This window comes from Colobus angolensis, unplaced genomic scaffold (assembly GCF_000951035.1).
Source record: "Colobus angolensis palliatus isolate OR3802 unplaced genomic scaffold, Cang.pa_1.0 Scaffold73, whole genome shotgun sequence".
Classification (NCBI taxonomy): Eukaryota; Metazoa; Chordata; class Mammalia; order Primates; family Cercopithecidae; genus Colobus; species Colobus angolensis.
The window spans coordinates 11093126-11107308 of record NW_012121043.1 but is presented as its reverse complement, the minus strand read 5'-3'; the positions used below and the strand labels follow the sequence as shown (position 1 = coordinate 11107308).

The 14183-nt window shown below is 37.1% G+C and overlaps 1 protein-coding gene across 1 annotated transcript in view; it reads right to left on the bottom strand.

Annotated features, from left to right (window-relative positions):
- The window catches only part of EPHA6 (EPH receptor A6), a 952571-nt gene that overhangs the window by 222061 nt on the left and 716327 nt on the right, over window positions 1-14183 (bottom strand). The window lies entirely within an intron of this gene.

The following is a 14183-nucleotide window of genomic DNA, read 5'->3' as shown; positions in this document are numbered from 1 at the left end:
CGCCCGCCACCGTGCCCGGCTAATTTTTTGTATTTTTAGTAGAGACGGGGTTTCACCGTGGTCTCGATCTCCTGACCTTGTGATCCGCCCACCTCGGCCTCCCAAAGTGCTAGGATTACAGGCGTGAGCCACCGCGCCTGGCAAGTATGTTATTTTCACATAAACATTTCTTTCTTAAAAAGTAAGTTTATAAGGATAATATGCATGATCAGCAACACTTCCAATGAATAATGGAATGCATTTTCATATGCTATATCACAGGAAATACTATTGATAGATATCCCTGATCTGCTGAGAAATTATGACTAGCAGAATGGGTAATGCTAATATAATTCTATAGAAACGCAATCACAGCATAATGTCTCCTGTTCCTGTTCTCAATGCTGATATATGACCCAAATGTTTACTCTATTCAGGGAATCCATCAGGCATGTATAGTTAATTTGATCCCCTAGGTCATATGACTGGGCATCATTGACAGTTAGAAATTAATGTTAGGGTCAATCGATGTATGAACATATTGAAAAAACCCACACTGAACTCTACCATAGTAAGTGATTATACAGGCTAAATTACAAGCCACATGGATGGAAATGCAGATAAAGAAGATGAGATGTGTTTCAGCATTGTCTCTGTTGGGTAATTAAACAATAACCAAATATTTAGCAAGCATTTATTATATCTATATGCAGTGCTAGAATGTTGTGAGTTTCAAAGAAGTATAAGACTTGGTCTCTGCTCTCAGGTGCTTATAATCCGGTAGGAGAATTTAGATGAACATATATGAAACACTTAAGAACTTAATAAATTCCTGTAAATGCTATATTTGTTAATTAAGAACAGTGGGGACTGGAAGACTTCCTGGAGGGGATGGAACTTATGCTAGACCTTGAGAGATGAGCAGGATTTAGATATTTGAGAGAAGCAGGGACATTCAAGACAGGGTGTGTAAAGTAGGGAAGGGAAGTGAAGAAAAACATTCTAAGTTCCAGAAACAGTAGAGAGAATGACATGGACACAGGGCAGCAAGGACACAGGATGGGTTATTGTGGACAAAAGGTAATGGGTTTTCTCAGTGCAATGCAATACATTCCACAAACTTTGAAATTCTAGACTTTTAATTTTTCTAGAACTGATTACCTGCATTTCCTTAAAAACATGATGATTGACTTCCAATTTATTAATATATAAAGTGAGAATAATAAAATCTTTCATAATTCTATAACCTCTCATTCCCATAAGGATAGTGGGAAGATCAAAAGTGACAATTTATGTCAAAGTGCTTACAAACTGTAAAGTACTATTCACACAGTGTTTTAAGTTATCAAAATCTTTGGAAGGATGAAAGAAATTAAAATTAAAATATCTTCAGTTGGTCTATTAGCAGTTATGGCCAACTTTAAGACACAATATAAGTTTCAACATAGAGTATTGAATTAGATTTTGCAGTATAATAGATTTCAATTATCCTTTCTTTTGACAATTTATCACAGTCAACTAAATGCTGTCTATGCATGAATATTAACTACCTTTTGGTGTAGGTACTAAAATTTTTTAGGTAAAATAAATAACTAGAAGGGAAAAAAGGCATAACTTTGCTTCCAAAAAATTATATGTACACATGTTCATTAGAAATAGAAAGCAGTCTAACAAGATAATTTATTCTGTGTATGTTAAACAAACAAGCAAAGAAGCAAACAAACAAAAACTACTGACAATTCAGTGCATATGATATTGCGGTTTTATAAATCTTGTATACATTTGGCAACAAACACACAAATAATCTTTTTTTTTTCCTTAATGATGCTCTCAACCTGTTGGAGGATGAATTTCCTTACTTCACCGTAAAAAAAGAAGTTGTAGTTTTTCAGTTCTGCTTGTAATAATGCAATGATTTAGGTAATACCATGTCAAAGCTGTTTGGTGACCAGTGCAAACTCTGATAATGTCACAGACTAGAATCAAGACTCTGAGGGGTGATTATCAGAAGATGGTATCTGCACTAAGTTATTCCTTTAATGGCTGTTGTATTACTATTATTAAGATTTTTCCTTTTCTTAACTAAAGTAGGTTTGTGAAAGTAAAACATTTTCTCTTATGCATAAAAGTGCCAATTGATAGGAAGAGTCAACGTATTTCTATTGAGACCCTGAACCTTAAGAGAAGAAGTGGGTATGTGTGTCTGCACTAATGTCCAATATATCCAGGCCTATTCATATACTTGAAATTCATCCCCAGATCACTCTGGTTTGTTCTAATGAATATCCAGAACAAAACAAGTATTTATTTTTTCCTTATTTTTTCTTTTATTTTGTCTTAGTAAATCTGATAGTATGTATAAAAATTCAGCAATATTTTAAAACCCCTCACCCGCCATGAGCCCATAATCCATGTTATTTTTCTGTTCACATTTCATAGAAACTCAAATAAACTTCTGAATATCATGAAAAGAATGAGAACTCTGTTGGTATTTTATCAAGACAGACAAAGTGGTAATTTTCTTTGGTTTTCTGTTGTCTGAAATTCATGTATCTTATTAACACCAGGCAGGTGTTTTCTTCATGTCAAGCTTTGCATGATCAAGCTGTTATCACACTTATTTCAGTGGTACTAAATACGGTTGCCTCAATTAAAGATCTGAGACTCTTAGTGTATTCTTTAGGCAAAGTCCAAAAAGCTCAGTAACAGAATGTATTAAAACTGTTATCTACAGTAAGCTTGAATGAATCAGACATATCAGGCAGACAGGAAAAAAAATATTTTAAATTAAATGCGTAGTTTCAGATTTTGCTAAAAACTGATTTATTATGTGATTGACATTGTAGCAAGAGGAGAGGCCCTGTGTAGAACCATAAGTGATAGAAATTATTCCTCAATAAGATCTGTGAACATTTACATATACTGGTTAGTACATAATTAACTCATCAACTATCGAAATATGGTATTAATTACCTTTTTTTTTTTGTCTTTTCCAATACACAGTTGTAATCATCATTACAAAGCTAGGTCTTACATAGTGTTATCGTGTGCCAAGTCTAAGAAATTACTACATATTTTATTCTTCCCAATAAACCTTTGAGGTAGGTACTAGTATTATCCCAATTTGTTGGTGAGAAATTGAGGCACGTAAGCTAAGTAACGTACTCAACAGGGATACAACCAGAAAGTGGTAGTGTTGTCATTTGAACCTAGGCTGTCTGGCTTCAGAGTCCATGCTTGTAACCATTATTCTCTGAGCTGTTTATCATCGTCAATGTTTTCCTGTGTCGGTATGTCAAATTCCCAATTGGTAGCAATGGTGTCCTCAACCCAACTATTGCAATAGTGTTCAAATGCATGAACTGGATATGAACAGACGGTTGGAATGATAAAAATCATATCATAGGAATGCTTCATTATTGAATGGAAATGCAGACCCTGCTCAAATATATTTTAGATGGTCTAGAAAAGTCACTACAGTCTAGTTTCCAGAGAAAACACAAAATTATATTTAGGGTAATTGATCTTCTGCCACTGACAGCACATTCACTAGGTAACAACCTCATCTATCTCCCTGGATGTTGGTAAAACATTCCTGGACAAGCAATTTTGTTGTATGTTAAACAGGGCCATATTAAAGTATCAATTAGTATTGGGTTTTTCATATAAGGTCTATATAATTGAACTAAATCTGTGAGGGAAGGGTACAGGCAGTGAGGGACAATCTGTCTGGGAGGACCACTGTATCAGGATCACTTAGAGGCTTTCCAAAAGTTTACTTCCCATGTTCTGAGATTCTGATACTTCCCCCATATCCAACCCCTAGAGAGCACTGAAGCAAAGAGCCATACTCCTGATAGTTTTTCTCACATCTCTTGGGTGTGATGAAATGTTTCTTTGCTCATACTTGCTGTTTCCCTCAGAGAGGAATGCCTTCCCACAGGTTGTCTCCCTTCCCCTCCTGTCTCTACTCTCCTGAGTTCTTCTCTGTGTAGATGACTCCTTATTAGTGGTAAAGGCTGAGCTTTGATATCCCTCTTTCAGAAAACTTTCCTTGACCAACCCATCTAATTTAGCCTCCCAGCACCAGCAGGCCCTTTTAACTGTAAAAAGAAAAAAAAAAAAAATAGCAGCCTCTGAGATTTGGAAGGTGGCCCAGCTCTCAGAGCTATGCCATTTTATTCCCCTACTGGAAATAATACCAACCTCAGGCTACTTTGAGACCATGATAAAATGAGACAAATTAGGGCCACTTAATAATTTTGTCTAAGTACAGACAAAGGCAAGGTCATTGTACCATGTGAAAATACCAGGAATCCTGTCTCTTGTTGAAAATAAATGCAACTTTTAAGAAACCAATCAGAGCTTTACTTTCATATCTTTCTTTCCCTTCCTGTAGCTAAGATTCATTCATATACTATGGTGCAAGTCCTAAGATTAAGGCCCAATATTATTGGCTTCTGTATAGCTGAGGGCATCTGAAAGGGGTATAAATAGCCTTACAGTAAATATTCTTCCCTACTCTGCTCCTGCAAATAAGGTTTCCTAGCCAAAGAACCTGCCTTATCAAATAGATCATGTCAAGTTCTTCCTGCTACTGAGAAGTTTCAGTTCCACGCCAGCCTGTGGAGTTATTCAAACAAGCCAATCACATCCTCCTGAGTACCAACGAGTACTCTACCCTCTTGATATTACCAAACCTGCATCCCATACCCATGGTTGTTCACTTTTTTCCCCGAATGTAGCCCCTGTGTGGTCCTGCATGGTGTGTGGTGTCTCCCTCCTCTGGGCTGTAAGTGTATCTGATGAATAAATATGCATCAATCTCATATGTCCAATGTAGGGTCTGTGTGTTTGACTGTCTCCATAGGTATCTCTTGAGGTATGAAATCCTTCCCTCACAAACAGGGTAAATAGGATTAAAACAGTTATCTAGGGGATGAGATAAGATGGCAGAATAGGTGGTCACCCACTTGTATTACCCCACACAAAAAAACATAATTCTGCACCCATTCATGACCAAAAATTTCTTTGTGGGAGCCCTTGGATTGGGGTATGAGGTTGTGAAACCCCAGCGGAGTCTAAGATCTAGGATTGTTGTTTTCAGGGTACAGACCTGCACCTAGGTGGCCGACCCAGCAATTGTGGACCCAGCTTCAGACCCATAAATAATCCCATTTTCCAAAGGGCTTAGTTACAGCCCCGTTTGTCCTCGATCCTGCTTCCAAAAGCATCCACCAAAGGGCTAGGAGGAATCATGCTTATTAGTGCTTCACAGATAGACCCATCTGCTTGTTGCCATCAGTTTTGTCCGTGAACCCAAAAGCTATCCTGTAACTTGGCTCCAGCCCCCTTTACTTGTAATTCTAGCCTAGTGCTTCTCAAACAGGGACCTAGAGGGAAACTCACCCATCTATACCACCAGGATAGGCTTGAAGCCTCTGTCCCACAGCAGATCATGAAGAGGTGCTATCTCAGTTCTCGGCCCTCTCTGCCATAGCCTGGGAGTAATTCCATCCATAATAAGAACTGCTGGTAAACTCATCCATCTGTGCCACTAAAGACTGTCAGCCTCCATCCCACAGCAGGTCCTGAAGGGGCCCTGAATCTTGATTCTAGCCACTCTTAACTGCAGCCTGGGAACAATCTCAATGGCACAGGGTGACTAGCCCATGTGCTAATGGTCTTGTGCTAATGGTCTTGACAACCTCCATCCCATAGCAGATCCTGAAGGGACCCTTTCTAGGCACCAGACCTGTCACAGCTCTGAAGTTATTCCAACATTCAAGGAACTGCTAGAGATGCTCTTGGACAGGCTTACTGGCCTTCATCCCATAGGGGACCCTAACTGGTCCCTGAATCTCAGCTCTAGCCCCTCTCAGATGCAGTGTATGAGCAATCCTGACCACATAGGGATCTGCTGGGGTTCTCACCCCCTACTGCCACTGAGTCAGGCTTGCCAACATCAGTTCCATAGCAGATTTAAAAATAGCCCTGAAGAGTAGCTTCAGTCCCTCCCAGCTATGGTCTTGAAGCAATTCTGTCCAGCTGGAATCCCACCAGGAGACATGCCTGACAGGCTTTGCCAACCCCTGTTCCACAGTGAATCCTCAAATGGCACCGGATTTAGGTCCAGACCCCTTTTGTCTTCAGACTAAGAGAAGCTTGGCCTGCTTGGGCACTCACAAGAAGGCATGTCCCATAGTGCCCATTCAGGCTGAATCCCTCACCTCTGTCCCATTGTGGATCTTTACATGGCCCTATAAATTGGCCCCCACCTTTTTAAACTGCAGTCTGAAAGCAGGCTTGCTCACCCAGGAAACCACTGTACACATACCTATTCATGACCCCAGAGATAGAGCTAAAATGTCAGCCTTGGTTTTATATCCTGAAACAATCTTGTGTCTCAATTTAAGCCCATCTCAGCCAACCTGTACAGTACGGCCAGGTCAGGTACTAACTTAGTTATCCAACAGGAGTCCTCCCAGAGACCCAGGGGAAGCCATATCCATCACTGCACATGGTAAAAGACCTGCAGTCTGTGAATCCTGAAGCAGACCTTCATCATCCGGGAGCCAGACCCAAAGATCAAGATCCTGGAGACAGTCCAGTCTGCCGAGAAACCAGATGGGACCCACACCAACTAAAGCCTCTGGTAACAACCCTGCCAACTGCAGTTTCCACTGTAGACCCAGTATCAGGCACAAGACCTGCATGCAACGCCACTCAATCATGAGCCCAGAGGTAATCTCATCAGCCTGCAGACCTATTAGGAGAAAATTGTAATTCGTCAAATCTGTTCTATAAAGAGTGAAAGAGGAGTTAGCTCCTTCAAATGCAGACAGAAATGCAAACCTACATGAATAACAAAGAATGAAGCAAACATGACACCATCAAAATAACTAAAGTTTTACTAACCAACCCCATCAAAATAGAGATGTACAAATTACTGGAAAAAGGATTCAAAATGCTCATCTTAAAGAAACTCAAAGAAATTCAATAAATACAGACAGACATCTAAAAGAAATAAGGAAAACAATGCATGAGTGAAATAGAAGTTTGATAAAAAATAGAAATAAAAAACAGAAACTGCAGAAAAGAACCAAACAGAAATCCTAGTGCTAAAGGATACGATGGCAGAACTAAAAAACTCAACAGTTTGAATAGCTGATGCAATCATGCAAAAAATTAGAAATTGTGAATCTGAAGAAAGATTATTTGAAATTAGCTAATTAGAGGAATTAAAAAAAGATAAAAAATGAGTGAAGAAAGTGTAGGGACATATAAGACACCATCAAATGTACAAATATAAAATTTATGAGACTATCCAAAGGAGAAGAAAGACAAAAAGATAGAAAGCTTATTTAAAGAAATACCGTTTGAAAAAATCCCAGATCTTGGAAGGGATATGAACATACAGATTCAGGAGCCTCAAAGGACCCCAAGAAAGATAAACTCAATAGAGATAAACTCAATATTCTTGCTGCCTTAAAGCTTCTTTGTTTCTGACTTTAACATTATAACCAAATGATTAGAGTCAAAAACAAAGAAGCTTTATGGCAGTAAAAGAGAAGAAACTTATCACATAAAAAGCATCTCCCATAGGACTATACATGACTTCTCAACTGAAACCTTGCAAGCAGGAGGGAGTGGCACGACATTTTGAAAGCGCTAAAAAATAAGTGAACAAAACATACTACACCCAGCAACACAGTCCTTCAGAAATGAAAAATGAGATCAAGACATTCTAAGACAAACAAAAGCTGAGGAAATCCATCATCACGGGACTGGCCTTACAAGAAATGCTTAAGGGAATTCTTTGAGTTGAAATAAAAGGAAAGTAAGTAAAATATAAAAACATATGAAAGTATAAAGCTTACTAGTAAAGGTAAATATATACTCAAATTGACAAGATACCAAAACTGCAAAGGTGTTATGTAAATCACTCATTAGTATAATAGCTAAAAGACAAATGTATTTAAACAATTATAGCTATAAATGACAGGTTAGCGTACACAATATAAATAGATATAAAGTTATAAAGTATTACATCAATAGCATAAAATGTGTGAGGGAGTAGAAATATAAGCATAGAGTCTTTGCATGCAATTGTACTTAAAGTACTTTCAGCTTAAATTAGAATACTTTAAGATGTTTTATGTAAGCCTCATGATAACTATAAGGAAAAACCTCTGGCAGATACACAAAATATGAAGAGAAAGGAATCAAAGCATATTACTACAAAAATACACAAATCACAAAGAAAGACTGTAAGATTGGAAGAAAGACACAAAATAACTACAAAACGGTCAGTAAAAAATTAACAAAATGCCTATAGTAAGCCCATATCTATCCACAATAATTTTAAATGCAAAGAGATTACATTCTACAGTTAAAGGAATGTATAAATAGATTTAAAAACAAGATCTAACAATATTTTGCCTCCAAAAATCTTATTTTAGCTTTAGGGACACACACAGACTAACAGCAAAGCTATGGAATGAGAGGCAGTGGTAACCAATAGAGCATGGGAATGATTATGCTTGTATTAGTTTAGATCAATACATAGTGGGAGTGATTATGCTTATATAATTGTTATATTAGAATGACCTCCTTTTAGTCAAAATTGGGAAAAAGAGAAAAAGCAGGTCATTATGTAGTAACAAAGGGGTCAGTTCATTAAAAAGATAAGCATTTAAAATATATATGCATCTAACATTGGAGCACCTAAATGTATAAAACAAACATTAATACATCTGAAGAGATAGACTATAATACAGTAATAATATGGGACTTAAATACTGCACTTTCAACAATGGATAGTTCATTTAGACAAGAAATCAGTAGAGAAAGAACAGACTTCAACAACCCTTTACCCCAAATGGACCTAACAGTTATATACAGAACATTTCATCCAACAGCACCATTATACTCATTTTTCTCAAGTGCACACAGAACATTCTGCAGGATAGATGATAGGCCACAAAATAAGTCTTAATAAATTTAAGAAGGCTGAAATCATATCAAGTATTTTTTTCTGACCATATGGAATTAAAATAGAAATTAATAAAGGAGAAATTCTGGAAAATTCAGAAATATATGGAGATTAAACATTACACTCCTGTACAACCAATGGATCAAGGAAGAAATTAAAAATGAAAGTTAAAAATATCCTCGGACAAGTAAAAATGAAAATAAAAATACAATATATTAAACTTACGGGATGCACCAAAGGCAGTTCTAAGAGGCAAGTTTATAGCAATAAATGCCTGCATTACAAAAGAGAAAAGTTCTTAAGTAAGCAACTTAATGTTATCTCAAGAAACTAGAAAAGGAAGAACAAACGAAGCATGAAGTTAGCAGAAGGAAGGAAATAATACAGATCAGAATAGAAGTAAATAGAGATTAGAAAGAATAGAAAAGATCAACTAAATAAGTTTTCTTTTGAAAAGATAAGGAAAATTTACAAACCCTTTGCCAGACCAGACCAACTAAGAAAAAAAAGAGATAAGACTCAAATAAATCACAAATGAAAGAGGAGATATTCCAACAGATACCACAGAAACACAAAGGATCATAAGTGAATATGATGAACAACTTTATGTTCATAAATTGGATAATTTAGAATTGACAAATTCCTAGAAACATGGACTCTACCAGGACAAAGTTAAGAAAAATAAAAGAAAATCTGAACAGACAAAGAATAAAACTGAATCAATACTAAAAAATCTCCCATCAAAGGAAAGCCCAGACTTTATTACTTCACAGCAGAATTTGATCTAATATTTAAATAAGAAATAAATACCAATGTTTTTAAAAATCTCACCCAAGGCCAGCATTACCCTGATACTGAAGTCAGGCAATAACAATATAAGAAAACAAAACTACAAGCCTATATCCTTGATGAAGGTAGATGCAAAAGCACTCAACAAAATACTAGCAAATCAGATTCAACAGCACACAAAAATAGTCAGTCACCATGGTCAAGTGGAATTTCTCCCTGGGATGAAAAGATGGTTCAACTTACCAAAATGAATAAATGTGACACACCATATTAACTGAATAAAGAAACAGAAACCATCATCATCTCAATAGATACAGAAAAAGCATTTGACAAAATTCAGCATCCTTTCCACTACAAAAACGTTTGATCTGGGAGCAATAATTAACACTTCCCAACCGGGCATGGTGTCTCCTACCTGTAATCCTAGTTAATTGAGAGGCTGACGCAGGAGGATCACTTGAGGAAAGGATGTTGAGACCAGCCTGAGCAACATAGTAAGACCATCTTAAAAACAAAAAAAATCTGGGTGTAGTGGCAAATGTAGCCCCAGCTACCCAGAAGGCTGAGGTGGGAGGATTGCTTGAGCCCAGAAGTTTGAGGCTGCAGTGAGCTATGACCATGTCACTGCACTCCAGACCAGGAGACAGAGCAAAACTTTGTCTTTTTTTTTCTTTTTTTTTTTTTTTTTTAAAAAAAAGAGGCTCCCCAGAAGACAGTTTGGTAGTCACTATGTATCCTACACTTTCTTGGATCATATTGACCATCTCAGCTTTCAATCCCTTGTATCTGGTGGCATGAGACATAAACTCACATCACTCAACCCTCTGAAGTTGGGTGCACTGTCATGACCCATGGGGGAACATAAGTACAAGCCTACCCAACCTAACTCTGCCACCACAGGGCCAGAGCCTGCCATCTAGAAGCCTGAATATTGGTTTGGCTATGTCTCCACTGAAATCTCATTTTGAACTGTAGTTCCCATAATCCCCATGTGTGGTGGGAGGGACCCAGTGGGAGGTAACTGAATAATGGGGGTGGTTCCCCCATGCTGTTCTCATGATAGTGAGTAAGTTCTCTTGAGATCTGATGGTTTTATAAGAGGCTTACCTTTTGGCTTAGTTCTCATTATTCTCTGTCCTGCTGCCTTGCGAACAAGGACATATTTACTTCCTCTTCCACCATAATTGTAAGTTCCCTGAGGCCTCCCCAGTCATGCTGAACTATGAGTCAATTAAACCACTTTCCTTTATAAATTGCCCAGTCTCAGGTATGTCTTTACTAGCAGCATGATAACGAACTAATACAAGCGGCTTTTATATAAGATGCACAGATATAAATGTAAAAGACAAAGAAACACGAAAAAGCAAAGAAATATGACACTTCCAAAGGAACACAATAATTCTCTAGCAACGAATTCCAACAAAAAAGAAATCTGTAAAATCAGAGACAAATAATGATATTAAAGAAGCTCAGTGAGACACAATAGAACACAGGGCTGACTCTCTTTTTGGACTCAGCCTGCCTGGACCCAGGTGAAATAAACAGCTATGTTGCTCACACAAAGCCTGTTTGGTGGTCTCTTCACACGGACGTGCACGACATTTTGGTGCTGTGACTCAGAGCAGGGGACCTCCCTTGGGAGATCAATTCCCTGCCCTCCTGCTCTTTGCTCCATGAGAAATATCCACCTATGACCTCTGGTCCTCAGATCAACCAGCCCAAGGAACATCTCACCAATTTTAAATCGGTGTCAGGCCTCTGAGCCCAAGCTAAGCCATCATATCCCCAGTGGCCTGTACATATACATCCAGATGGCCTGAAGCAACTGAAGATCCACAGAAGTGAAAACAGCTTAACTGATGACATTCCACCATTGTGATTGGTTTCTACCCCACCCTAACTGATCAACGTACTTTGTAATCTCCCCCACCCTTAAGAAGTATCTTTGTAATTCTCCCTACCCTTGAGAATGTACTTTGTGAGATCCACCCCCTGACGCCAAAACACTGCTCTTAACTCCACCACCTATCCCAAAACCTATAAGAACTAATAATGATAATCCCATCCCCCATGCTGACTCTCTTTTTGGACTCAGCCTGCCCGCACCCAGGTGAAATAAACAGACATGTTGCTCACACACACACACACACACACACACACAATAGAACACAGATAAGTAATATAAAGAAATCAGAAAAGCAATTCAGGATATGAAAAAGAAATTTACCGAAGAGATAGATATTATAAAAAGAACCAAGCAGAAATCCTGGAACTAAAAAAAATCATTGAATGAAATAAAAAGATACAGTCAAAAGGTTCAAGAATAGACTAGATCAAGAAGAAGAATTTTAGAACTTGAATATAGGTCTTTTGACAAAAACCAGTCTGACAAAAATAAAGATAAAATAATAAAAAAGAATAAACAAAGTCTGTGTGACACATGGGACACCATACAGTGACCAAATATTCAAATTTTTCAATGTTTCAGAAGGTGAAGACAATAGTGAAGGGAGAGAAAACTATGCAAAGAAATAATAACCTAACTTCCACAAGTTTAGCAAGAGATTTTAGACATCCAGACATGGGAGTCTTATAGATCCCCAAATTGATGTAATGGAAAGGGTCTTCTCCAAGGCACATTATAGTAAAACTGTCAAAAGCCAAAGCAAAGAAGAAATTCTGGAAACAGCAAGAGAAAAGTGTCCAGTCACTTAGAAGGGAAATTCCATCATACTAACAGCAGATTTCCAGCAGAAGCCTTACAGGCCAGAATAAAATAGGATGATATATTCAAAGTTCTGAAACATAAAACCAGCAGCCAAAAATACTATAACTAGCAAAGTAATCCTTCATAAATGAAGGAGAAATACATTGTTTTCTCAAAGAAAGAAAAGCAGAGGGAATTAATTACTATTACACTGGCCCTAGAAGCAATACTTAAGAAAGGTCTACACGTGGAAACAAAAGGATGGTATCTACCATCAGAAAAACACATGAACGTATAAAACCCACTGATAGAAGAGAAAGGTCTCAATTATTACCACTACAGAAAACCACCAAATCACAATGCTAAAATAACAAGAGTAAAAGAAAAAAGCAAATGATATACAAAACAACCAGGAATCAGTGAATAAAGTGACAAGAATAAACTCTCATACTTCAATAATAACTTTGAATGTAAACAAATTAAACTTTCCACTTAAATGATACAGACTGCCTTAATGGATAAAAAAAACATGACCCAACTATAAGCTACTCACAAGAAGCCTATCTCATCTGTAAAGACACATATAGTCTGAAAGTAAAGGCATAGAAAAATATATTCTATGCAAATGGAAACCAAAAGTGAGCAGGAGCGTTTGCACTTAGATAAAATAGAATTTAAGTCAAGAACAGTAAAAAGAGAAAAGAAAGTCATTTTATAATGATACATGGATCAGTACAGCAAGAAGATATAACAATTCTATACATGTATGCATCCAACACTATAACACTTAGATACATGAAGCAAATATTATTAGATTTGAAGAAAGAGATTGACTCCAATTCAATAATAACTGGCGACTTCAACATACCGCTTGAGCATTAGATCACTTAGACAGAAAATTAACAAAGAAACATTGAATTGAAATAGCACTTTAGACCAAATGGACCTAACACATATTTATAGAACATTTCATCCAACAGCTACACAATACATATTCTTCTCATGAACTTATGGACAGTTATCCAGGATATCACGTTAGGACACAAAACAATGCTCAACAGATTTTTAACCGAATTGATATCATTTCAAGTATTTTATCAGAACACAAAAGAATAAAACTGAAAATCAATAATAACAACTTTCAAAACTGGAAAAACACATGGAAATTAAACCACATGCTCCTGAACGGCAATTGGGTCAAGGCAGAAATAAAGCAGAAGATCAAAAAAATTATCGAAACAATTGAAAGTCAAAATACAACATGATAAAACCTATGAGACACGGCAAAAGTTTTGATGAGAAGGGTTTATAAGCAATAAATGCCTACATCAAGAAATAGGAATATTTCAAATAATCTAACAATACACCTCATGGAACTTGAAAAGCAATAGCATAGCAAAAATCAGTAGAAAGTAAAATGCAATAAAGATCAGAGCAGGGCTAAATTAAAAAGAGACTATAAATACAAAGGATAAAAGACAGGAAGTTTTTTTTAACAAATGTAAACAAAATCTATAAACTGCTAGCTAGCCTAACCACAAAAAAAGAGAGAGAGAAGACCCAAATAAACAAAATAAGAAGTGAAAAAGGAGACAATATAACGCAATATGAAAGAGACTAATCATCAGAGACGGTAATGAAGAGCTATACATTAACAAGTTGGGAAAGCTAGAGGAATGGCTACTTTGGTGGATACATACAACCTACAAAGAC